The 12394-nt window shown below is 47.2% G+C and overlaps 1 long non-coding RNA gene across 1 annotated transcript; it reads left to right on the top strand.

The window, feature by feature from the left end:
- The first annotated feature begins 7 nt into the window (after positions 1 to 7).
- LOC308459710 lies at positions 8 to 6688 on the top strand. The gene is made up of 2 exons (XR_013978282.1): positions 8 to 416; positions 5310 to 6688. It is a non-coding gene; the product is annotated as an uncharacterized lncRNA (long non-coding RNA).
- The last annotated feature ends 5706 nt before the right edge of the window (positions 6689 to 12394 follow it).

The raw sequence follows: 12394 nt of genomic DNA on the forward strand, positions 1-12394 counted from the left end.
GCGCGCGCACGACGCAGGCGGCACCTGACGGGGCGACGCGAGGGTCAATATTCCTCGGCTTGCCTGCGCGTGCGCGCTGCGAACGTTCTTTTCCCTACGACGGGAGCGCGGAGAGGGCAAATCTCCGGGGTTCGCGAGAAGAAGCGATAGATTCTCGGATAGAGTGCTTCTGAATGCGGAGGCTCCGTTTTTACCTGTCGTGGCGAATGGCCCATCGGGACTCCTGTCGATAAATTTGTTTGGCTGTCCTAACAACAGTGCTAAGACCCGAACTGAATGCTGGTCTCAGCCGCCATCAGGGCTCCAACGCCATCATTTTTAGTAATCCTGGCTTTATTTAAGGATGGGTCACCAAAGTTGCTGCTGATAGAGCGTTTGAACTGTGCTACAGTGAACCCAATCTATTTAGGTTTATGGTAAGTCCTGTTAAACTAAGCAGAATTTACGTCCAAGTAAACATCAGGACAGAGCTTAAATCTTTGCATATGAATTAATAAAAAAGGCACCTGGAAATATCAGCAATAGCAACGTATCCTCAATTCTGAGCCAACTTAGCACCATTTGTAGTGACACGTGCAGCCAAACTGAGAAATGAGATTGAATTTTGTAGGAATGGACTTTATAAAGTAACAATATGATAAAAACAAAAGCAATGTGATAAAAATAAAAAACACTATAACACGCTGCCTGATAATGATGTATCACCGGAATGTCCAACAGGTTGATCGTGATCTACTGGTAGATCCCCGCGAGGTTTTGGTAGATCGCGGTCGATGCCTGGCTCTCTTTCCTTAGCGTTGTTAAAACTGACTCCTAACCCCCCCCCCCTCACCCCGCCCTCCATTGTTGTCTTATCTCTGGAAGGGAAAGATGGAGCTTTCTCTGTGTTGCTGTTTTCCCCTATAGCGATCTTTTTGTGAGTGACTTTACCCCTTTGTCCCTTGCCTTTAAGCCCCCCCAAACCGGAAGTTCCCCCCCCAAAGCTTTTCCTTTAACCCCCGCCCCATGGGGCTTTTGTCCTCCCTAAAAAATGCTCAAGAACTTTGAGCTAAACCCCTAAAAAACGGGGATAAATCACTGCCAGTTTTTAATTCTGAAAGTAGATTGCAGTCTCTTGAGAGTTTGCCACCCCTGATGTATCAGACCACTGGTCCTTTTGGCATCAGCACATTTCAGACAGGGGGCCTTCCCCAGCTTTGCTTAGAGATGCCTGGAATTGCATTTGAGGACCCTTGCCTGCAGGGGATGTGTTCCACTACCAAGCTGCAGTCCTGTCTCCATCCTTAGTAGGTCATTGGATAGGTGTGTTTCTAGGGAAAAGGTAAAAGGCGGATCTAGACAGATCCTCGTGAATTCATATGATTTTTTAATTCAAATTAAATAAAACCACCATGATACTGTAGACCATGTCTTACTCTGTAGACAGCATCAAAAAAATCATGCATCCACTATTTCGTGGGGCCGCAGGGGTGCAAAAACATGGTTAAAAAACACGGATCCTCATGGAACCTCATGATTTTTGCACAAGACCAGCCCAAAGTCACCATCAGATCAAACATCATGGCCATGGGCACAGCATCCACCACAAAAATCACGGATCCACGGCTTCCTGGCCATACCGTGGCACAAAAACGTGGTTTTGAAGCACGGATCCTCATTGATCCTCACGCTTTTTGCACTAGATCAGCCCAAACTCACTGTCAAATCACATATCATAGCCAGGGGCACAGTCTACACCACAAAAAACTCAGATCCACACCTGCCTGGCCATACCGTGGCCCAAAAACGTGGTTCCGAAGCATGGGTCCTCATTATTTTTGCACAAGATCAGCCCAAAGTCACCATCAGATTAAACATCATGGCCAGGGGCACAGCATCCACCACAAAAATCACGGATCCACGGCTTCCTGGCCATACTGTGGCCCAAAAACGTGGTTTTGAAGCACGGATCCTCATGGATCCTCACACTTTTTGCATTGGGCCAATCCAAACTCACTGTCAAATCACACATCATGTCCAGGGATACAACTTGCACCAAGGAAAACTAGGATCCACAGCTTCCTGGTCATAACACTGCCCAAAAACGTGGTTTCAAAGCATGGATCCTCACGCATTTTCCATTGGGCCAATCCAAACTCACCGTCAAATCACACATCATGTCCAGGGGCACATCCTGCACCACAAAAAACACGGATCCACGGCTCCCTGGCCATACCGTGGCCCAAAAACGTGGGTTTGAAGCATGGATCCTCACGCTTTTTGCACTAGATCAGCCCAAATTCACCATCAAATCACACATCATGGCCAGGGGCACAGCCTGCACCACAAAAAACTAGGATCCACAGCTTCCTGGCCATTCCACGGCCAAAAAACATGGTTTTGAAGCACAGATCCTCATGGATCCTCATGCTTTTTGCATTGGGCCAACCCAAACTCACCGTCAGATCACATGTCATAGCCAGGGGCACAGCCTGCGCCACAAAAATCATGGATCCACGGCTTCCTGGTCATACCGTGGCCAAAAAACGTGGTTTTGAACCACGGATCCTCATGGATCCTCACTCTTTTTGCACTAGATCAGCCCAAATTCACCGTCAAATCACACATGGCCAGGGGCACAGCCTGCACCACAAAAAACTGAGATCCACGGCTTCCTGGCCACACCATGGCCCAAAAACCTGGTTTCGAAGCACGGATCCTCATGCTTTTTGCATTGGGCCAACCCAAACTCACTGTCAAATAACACGTCATAGCCAGGAGCAGAGCCTGCACCATAAAAATCATGGATCCACGGCTTCCTGGCAACGCCATGGCCCAAAAACGTATTTTTGAAGCACGGATCCTCAAGGATGCTCACTCTTTTCACATTGGGGCTCCCCAAACTCACCGTCAAATCACACATCATAGCCACGGGCACAGCCTGCACCACAAAAATCATGAGTTGCACTACAAAAATCACAAAAATCCCCTTACCTGCACTGTTAATGTCACCACTGCAATATTATTAGAGCCGATAGGAGAATATATGACTACCATATTTTTCGCTCTATAGGGCACACTTTTTACCCTCCAAAAATTAAGGAAATGTGTATGTGTCCTATGGAGCGAATGCAGGCTCCTTGGCTTCAGCGACAGCAACATGAAGCCTCCGAAGCGCAGAGGGAGTGCTCCCTCCGCTCCAGAGGCTACGCGTTGCTTTCGCTGAAGCCTGGAGAGCGAGAGGGGTCGGTGCGCACCAACCCCTCTCGCTGTCCAGGCTTCAGGGATAGCCGTTGAGGACTTCTTGGATCATTCTTTGTCTAACTCCTTCCCTGTTATGTACTATGCTTGGATCCTAGAACAATAGGCAAGTAGGATCCTAGAATGCAAGAACTGATTGGCTTGCAGGAAAAGACCAATCAGGCTCCAGGAGGGAAGCAGAATCAGCTAGTCAGACGGGACTCATTGTGTAAACAATGTATATAAAAGCCTGAGGTTTGGGGGGGAAATTCAATCACTGTTTTACAAGCTGCAATAAAGAGCATGAAATCACTACAGGACTCTGAGCATATTTAATTTTCTTTGACCTTACCACCTTGGGTGACCCTGCTGGGAGTACGAGATTCCCAATGGCTTCGCTCACAAGGGTCATAGGAATGTGCAAGCCCACTCACCATGACAAGTGAGAGAACTGAGATAGATTGCACTGAGCCCTGGTTCTCATTAGACAAAGCGTTCCACCAAAAAGGCTTTGGCTCTGGTTGAGGACAGCTGGATATGTTTTGGGCCAGGGACCACCAGTAGGTTGCTGTTAGATGAGCGTCACACTCATGGGGGGTGTATTGGAAGATAATTCCCACAGATAAGAAAGGTCACAGACTGTTTAGAGCTTTAAAGATTAGCACCAAAACATTGAACCTGATTCGATACTCCACCTGGAGCCAATCCAGCTGATGAACAACCAACTGAATGTGGGCTCTCCACAAAGTCCAAGTAAGAACTCATGCATCTGCATTTTAGACCATTTGGAGTTTCTGGAGCAGTCTCAAGGGTAGCCCTGCATATATCTCTCTCTCACTCTCTCTCTATCTATCACATTTATACCCTGCACTCCCTGGCTCAGGTGTACAGCAAGTTAAAGTAGTCTAGTCTGCAGGTGACTACTGCATGGATCACCATGGCTAGGTTGGAAAGGGACAGGTACGGTACCGATCGCCTAACCTGACATAGATTCAAAAATTCCAGTTTGGCTACATTTGTGACCAATGCCTCCATAGAGACAGAAGCATCCAGGATCACACCGGGACTCCTGATGGCGGCTACAGGTGACTATTGCGCCCCATGAAGAGCTGGGAGCTGGCAAACCAAACTGAAATTATTCTGGCCCAGCCATTGGATGCCCATCTTTAATGGGCCGACTCCGTTTCCTCCATCCCAGCACACCCACCTAAAAATTGGCCAATATATCCAGGGTAGCATCTGGCAGTAGATCCATGATGTTTGTGGTCAGATCTGTGGTTATGTACAAGATATTTGAATAAAGGGTGAATTTGGGGTTCCCCAATGCAAAAAGTGTGATGATCCATGAGGATCCGTGCTTCAGAACCACGTTTTTGAGCCATGGAGTGGCCAGGAAGCCGTGGATCCGTGTTTTTTGTGGTGCAGGCTGTGCCCATGGCCATGATGTGTGATTTGACGGTGAGTTTGGGTTGGCCCAATGCAAAAAGCATGAGGATCCATGAGGATCCGCGCTTCAAAACCATGTTTTTGGGCCACGGTATGACCAGGGAGCCGTGGATCTGAGTTTTTTGTGGTGCAGGATGTGCCCCTGGACATGATGTGTGATTTGACGGTGAGTTTGGATTGGCCCAATGGAAAATGCGTGAGGATCCATGAGGATCCATGCTTTGAAACCACATTTTTGAGCCACGGTATGGCCAGGAACCCGTGGATCCGAGTTTTTTGTGGTGCAAGCTGTGTCCCATGGCATGAAGTGTGATTTGACAGTGATTTAGGGGTGGCCCAGTGCAAAAAGTGTGAGGATCCACGAGGATCCGTTCTTCAAAACTACATTTTTGGGCTACGGTGTCACCAGGAAGCCATGGATCCGTGATTTTTGTGGTGCAGGTTGTGCCCCTGGCCATGATGTGTGATTTGATGGTGAGTTTGGGCTGATCTAGTGCAAAAAGCGTGAGGATCAATGAGGATCCGTGCTTCAAAACCACGTTTTTGGTCCACGGTGTTGCCAGGAAGCCGTGGTTCCGAGTTTTTTGTTGTGCAGGCTGTGTCCCTGGACATGATGCCGTGGTCATGCTCTTGGCTTTCCACAGGCCAGGATGAGAATAGAGTGCTGTGCCAGATGAGCCATTGGCCAGATCCAGCAGGACTCTTCTTCTGTGCTTTTCTTCAGAGTAACTCGTGTATTGTGCACAGGTTTCCTCAAGCAGCCTCTGCCAATGCACTGCCCTAGAAATGTTTTGGACTATAACGTCCATCAGCCCCAGCTAGATTTGAGCCAAAGGACAGGTGAACTGGAGCAACATTTGTTCATCCCTAAGTTGTGGCCCATATTCGTCACCTGTGGGGAAGCTTTAGACAGAATGGGCAGGACTGAGGAACCTGCATAGCTGCTGTTGGACTTCATCTCCCATCAGCCCCAGGCAGCATGGCCAAGAGTGACGGATGATGGAAGCTGGAGCACAGCAACATCCAGAGGGCCACAGGTCTCCCTTCCCTATCACTCTATTGCTTGGGAAATTACAGTCTGCCTCTACTTCCATCTATTCTCTAATTTCCCCAACTGAAATAAAACACTAGCTAGTGATTTGTGCCCAGTGCACAATTTGACTGAAGTAAATTAAGGTGTTCTAAGTGTGTATAAGCGATCATGTTAACCGCTGCCTGTTTTCTCAGGCTTTTATTTTACCTCATCAAAGCGATGGTTATCCCAAAGATAACTGGATCTTGACTAGTCTCATGAATGATCCCTGAGGGATTTTGCTGTCCATCCCAAGCTTCCTTTGCCGTGCTTATTATCTGGATGCTTCCAGAAGGAGGAGTCTTCTGCGCATGGGTCGCATTGAGCAGGCAGGAGTCATCACAGCAGGACTGTCTGGGTGGCCAATTATGACGCCTGTGCACGTGAGCCTGGAGGACTGCTTTCAGTTTCCCCACCCAGAAATCTAGGTGACCACCCTTTCTGTTTTTCAGGGGACATTCCTTGTTCTTGAAGACTGGCTGAAGGAATCATTAGAAGTGCTTTCGTGAAATAATCATGAAAGGCCTAAAGACTGCGGTAGACACTATTAACTTTATCACAGGGTTCCTAAACTGTGCTCTGCAGATCACTAGTGGTCCAGAGATGCTTTCTAAATCCCTTGTTTGTCCAGGAAAGCAGTCTCTCCTGGGCACTGAGGGTTCAATGTCTGCCTTATAATTTGGTCCTCTTTGCGCTGGCAGCAATAAAAGATCAGGAAGAAGGAACTGGATAAAATTGCAGTAAACTGTAAGGGAGATTCAGATGTCTAAATAGAAATATGTTGTATGAAGTTGTAGAGGCACCCCATTTACAGTCTCGCTTACAATATACAGTTCTGATGGCTTCTGCAGAGCCTTTATGTTTTTATATATGTATATATTTCCTTTTGATATGTGTCTGTATGGTTTTGTCATGGTCTTTGGCTAGTACAATAAAATACTAGTTTTGCCACCCTTTTTGCCAGTGGTTCCTGGTGTGCCTGTAAAAATACAACTAAAAATCATACTGCATATAGATTAGCCAATTGCAGTTGCTGCAACAGGCAGGGAAATCATTAAGTGGTCCACCAAGACACTCTGCAGTTTTCAAGTGGTCAATGGCAGGAGGGGCGAAGTTTTATCTGTCTTCTCAACATGCCATCTCAAATTCTCCCACCAACAATACATGCAACATGTTTAATTCATCCAGTTTGAAAACCATTTCCAGAGTTACCGTAAGGAAGTATAATACAACTCGAACGATGCGTTGTGCTCTTGTGGCCTCCCCTTAGGCACTTGTCTGGCCATTGTGGGAACAGAACGCCAGACTAGATGGACCTTTGATCCAGCAGAGCTTTCATTATGTTCTGAAAGCACATCAGCTTAAACTATTTTGGCTCTTCCTTGTTGTCCCTGTTGTTCCCTGATGAAAACGCTGCACCACTTGTGGCCCCTTCTAACGAGTCAAGACAGAGAGGTTGCTAGATCAATTTTTTATTTTTTTTTGGCTAATTCTGACATGCTTCATCCACACCCATTTGCTGTCTTGGGTCATTTGCTGGCTGCAGTGTGTCTCAATGGAACAGTGAACCCCACCCATCTGAGATAACACGATTGCAGCCTTGATGATTAAGGAACCCATGATCACACCAGTGGGGTTACTGATTCTCGGCTCATTTCAATATTTGATTCACCCCTTACATCTACTGTCAGGTGCTGTTGCAGTTGCTCGAGAGTAACCAGGCAGGACCTGTGTATTACCGGTACATGCTTTATTTTGGTGCAACCTCTTTACAGTGAAGAGCCCCAAAGCTCATGTCTGGCTCAATCGCTAGCAGAATCCAAGAGTGGTCTTTTTTTGTACCTCCCCCAGCATATAAAAAATTTGTTACACCCAACCATCTCTGCCCCTCTCTGCGCCGCAGACTACTGCACAGGATGGGTGATGGCAAGGGCGTGCTTCCCTCCTCTCCAGCTTGCTCAGGAGCGGCGTTAAGGCTCTCACTAGCATCCTCTGGTCCTTGCACCTCTTCCCCACTGGAGGTGGGGCTTTCCTCCTCCCCAGAAGAGGAACTGCTTCGCAAGATTTTCGGAGGCTCCCTGTAACACAACTGCCTTTCTATTTTTTGCCTCTGTGCCTATGGCAGTTCCCTGACATCTACAAACCAGTTAGAGGTTGGGATGGGAGTTACAGAGAGTTTTGGCATTGCTTTGTCAATATAAATTATATAATTTGAGGGCAGGGGGGTGGGTGGGATCTTTTTCAGACCTGGGGCCACATTGCCTCCTGGGCAACATGCCAGTGTTGGGCAGACCAGAGACAAAAGTGGGCTGAGCGGAAATAAATAATTTTCACATTTGTTCAGAAGGCTAGTTTTTCACACACTCACACCTTATCTTCCATTCAGGCAAGCAAGAGGCATTGTAAGACCAAAGACACAGTCCACCCAGGCAGAACCATTTGAGGAATGCCATAAATGTAATATTTCTCTAAAACATACATCCTACATTACAGAGAAAACCTAGCCAGTGTGGTGTAGTGGTTAAGAGCGGTAGTCTCGTAATCTGGGGAACCGGGTTCGCGTCTCCGCTCCTCCACATGCAGCTGCTGGGTGACCTTGGGCTAGTCACACTTCTCTGAAGTCTCTCAGCCCCACTCACCTCACAGAGTGTTTGTTGTGGGGGAGGAAGGGAAAGGAGAATGTTAGCCGCTTTGAGACTCCTTAAAGGGAGTGAAAGGCAGGATATCAAATCCAAACTCTTCTTCTTCTTCTTCTTCTTCTTCTTCTTCTTCTTATACACGGAAAAATACGGTACTTTACATGCATTGGCAAACCTGGAATAGCTCAGTCAGTAGAGCATGAGAATCTCAGGGTCGTGGGTTTGAGCCCCACATTGGGCAAAAGATTCCTGCATTCCAGGGGGTTGGACTAGAGGATCTTTGTGGTCTCTTTCCAACTCTACAATTCTGTCATTCTATGATGATGGAGTCCATCTCAAAATCCCACCGTGAAGTGAAAAAACCCGAGAGATTCCAGACAAAAGTCACAGATGCTCTAGAACAGAGAACCGCTAGTCTGATCTGGCCCGCCATGTGCCCTCTCCAGTGCCCTCTGCCAGCCCTGCAGCCCAATTTTTTCTGGTGGCAATTAAGTACGTAGAGCAAAAGAAACAGAGGTGGAGTTGATTTCATCCTCATCATGGTTTAAATCCTTTCATCACACCAAGATGCAAATTGCCCCCTCCCTGCTCATCTGTTTGGACGCCTGAAGAGAAGCGTAAGAAGCTGCCTTTTACAAAGTAAGACCATTGGTCTATTGAGTTCAGCATTGCTTGCAGTGACTGGCAAAGACTCTCTGGGATTTCGGGGGGGGGGCGGCGTTTCTAGCCAACCTTACCTGGAGATGATGGGAATTGAGCCAGAGACCTTCTGCATGCAAATCAAATACTCTTCCACCTGAGCTATGGCCCTTCCCTGGTAGAGCATGAGCGGGGAGTGTGCAAAAGGCTTGTGTGTGTTGCGTGCGGATGTTCCATGCATGGTGTGTGTATGTACGGAGGCCATTGGCCACATCCACTGCCAGCTTGTGGACTCAGGAGGGCTGGTCGAGGGCGAGGGCAGCTCTCAGACCAATCAAGGGTCGCCATCCCTGTGTGGCAATGGTGCTAGTGATACATTACATTCCTTGTTCTCATTCCTTTGCTTATATTTCAAGTCCTGCCTGCGATTTCTATTTGACCGTAATATTTTCTCAGATAATCCAAAAAGGGTCTCCATTCTTCTGCAAGCGTTTCTTCTTTGGGGTCTCTTATTTTTGCTGTCAGTTTCGCCATCTCCGCCATAGTCCATAGGCTGCAGTGTGGCCAGGGGAGAGGAGGAGGCATGGCCTGGAGAGAGCGCCAAGGGCCAGATACAGAGACCAGGAGTCCCCGAGGCCTGAGGTTCCCCACCCCTGTTGTAAACAGGCCATGAATAGTCAAATGCTGCACAGCCCGTGCACTCCCAAACCTTCCAGTGAAACACAAAGGCATGAGATATTCCACTTATTTATTTATTCCTTGTATTTGTAGTCTGCTTTTCTTTCAAATCTATCCCAGGGTGTTAAGGAAGAGCAATGAAGTGCAATTACACAACTCATATTCTACCAACTATTCCACCCACCGCCACTTGTAACAGTTTGCAGGGTTACCCCAGAGCCGTTCCTTTTGTAGGATTAGCCGTCAGCTCGGAGCTTGTCTTTATGATGGGTAATTCAACCCCACCCACAGAGTCCAGCCGCTGGTATTTAGGTAAGCAATCAAGTGACAGATGCGTCACCTGATTATCACACAGGAATTAAAACCAATGTCTCCCACACTTTTAACTGTATACAGTGTGTGTGTCGAATGCTGAAGCATCTGTCTTTTAGGTAATACTGTATTTTTTCGTCTATAAGACGCCCCCATGTATAAGATGTTCCCTATTTTGGGGGACTCAGATTTAAGAAAATGGGGGAGATGTATCTGTGTATAAGACACTCCTTAATTTTTGACATTATTTTTTAGGGGAGAAAACCTAGCCAGTGTGGTGTAGTGGTTAAGAGCGGTAGTCTCGTAATCTGGGGAACCGGGTTCGCGTCTCCGCTCCTCCACATGCAGCTGCTGGGTGACCTTGGGCCAGTCACACTTCTTTGAAGTCTCTCAGCCCCACTCACCTCACAGAGTGTTTGTTGTGGGGGAGGAAGGGAAAGGAGAATGTTAGCCGCTTTGAGACTCCTTAAAGGGAGTGAAAGGCAGGATATCAAATCCAAACTCTTCTTCTTCTTCTTCTTCTTCTTCTTCTTCTTATACACGGAAAAATACGGTACTTTACATGCATTGGCAAACCTGGAATAGCTCAGTCAGTAGAGCATGAGAATCTCAGGGTCGTGGGTTTGAGCCCCACATTGGGCAAAAGATTCCTGCATTCCAGGGGGTTGGACTAGAGGATCTTTGTGGTCTCTTTCCAACTCTACAATTCTGTCATTCTATGATGATGGAGTCCATCTCAAAATCCCACCGTGAAGTGAAAAAACCCGAGAGATTCCAGACAAAAGTCACAGATGCTCTAGAACAGAGAACCGCTAGTCTGATCTGGCCCGCCATGTGCCCTCTCCAGTGCCCTCTGCCAGCCCTGCAGCCCAATTTTTTCTGGTGGCAATTAAGTACGTAGAGCAAAAGAAACAGAGGTGGAGTTGATTTCATCCTCATCATGGTTTAAATCCTTTCATCACACCAAGATGCAAATTGCCCCCTCCCTGCTCATCTGTTTGGACGCCTGAAGAGAAGCGTAAGAAGCTGCCTTTTACAAAGTAAGACCATTGGTCTATTGAGTTCAGCATTGCTTGCAGTGACTGGCAAAGACTCTCTGGGATTTCGGGGGGGGGGCGGCGTTTCTAGCCAACCTTACCTGGAGATGATGGGAATTGAGCCAGAGACCTTCTGCATGCAAATCAAATACTCTTCCACCTGAGCTATGGCCCTTCCCTGGTAGAGCATGAGCGGGGAGTGTGCAAAAGGCTTGTGTGTGTTGCGTGCGGATGTTCCATGCATGGTGTGTGTATGTACGGAGGCCATTGGCCACATCCACTGCCAGCTTGTGGACTCAGGAGGGCTGGTCGAGGGCGAGGGCAGCTCTCAGACCAATCAAGGGTCGCCATCCCTGTGTGGCAATGGTGCCAATGATATGGTGCTTGTATATAGTACTTCTAAAAGGCTGCCAAGTGGCTGCCAATTAGCTACAGCCACAAGGTTCGAGGTGCTGGTCCTGGTGAACAAAGCCCTATACAGCTTGGGACCAGGAGACCCCAAGGATTGTCCCATCCCCTAGATTGCCAACCAGTCACTGGGCTCTGCAGGAGAGGGCATGCTGCAGACCTCTTCCTACCAGGAAGCCTGTTCTGCATGATGTCATGATCAGGCCTTTAGCGTAGTAGCACCTTCTCTTTGGAACTCTCCTTCCCATTGTACATCAGATAAGTTCCTTCTCTGCTGCCTCTTTAAGGAGCAACTAAAGACCTTCCACTTTTAACAAGCCATCTTAAGTAATCTTTATCCTAGTTCAGGCATAGGCAAACTCGGCCCTCTAGATGTTTTGGGACTACAATTCCCATCATCCCTAGCTAACAGGACCAGTGGTCAAGGATGATTGGAATTGTAGTCCAAAACATCTGGAGGGCTGGAGTATATACGTGTGTGTGTGTGTGTATGCTTTCTTCACACACACAGTAAGCCCGCAATCTATGTGCATTTAAATTGTGCACATTCAGCTTTTTTTTGGTGACAAAAAAATTTAAAAATTAAAAAGGGGGTGGAAAGAGGGCAAGAGTCTGGGGGGAAAGGCTTTGGTAATCCCTCCCACCATTGCACCTGTTGTCTTTTAACTATACACAATTTTGGCTTTAGGTGCTATCCCTGGCTTAATGTTCACACCATTAAAAAAAAAAATCTATCTATGTATATTTTAAAGAATGTTTTATTTTTGTAATTTTTAGAAGCAGTTTTCATATATGTAACTGTACCATATATGTTTTTATTTAGCTGCAATTCACTTTGGGGTTTCCCCCGCGGGAGTGATTCATAAAGGAAAACTATTACTACCACTATGAATAATAATAATATTAGCTACTACTACAACTTACCCATCTCCACCCTGCTCTCG

This window comes from Podarcis pityusensis (genome assembly GCF_964106645.2).
Source record: "Podarcis pityusensis genome assembly, chromosome: 12".
In the NCBI taxonomy this organism is placed as follows: domain Eukaryota; kingdom Metazoa; phylum Chordata; class Lepidosauria; order Squamata; family Lacertidae; genus Podarcis; species Podarcis pityusensis.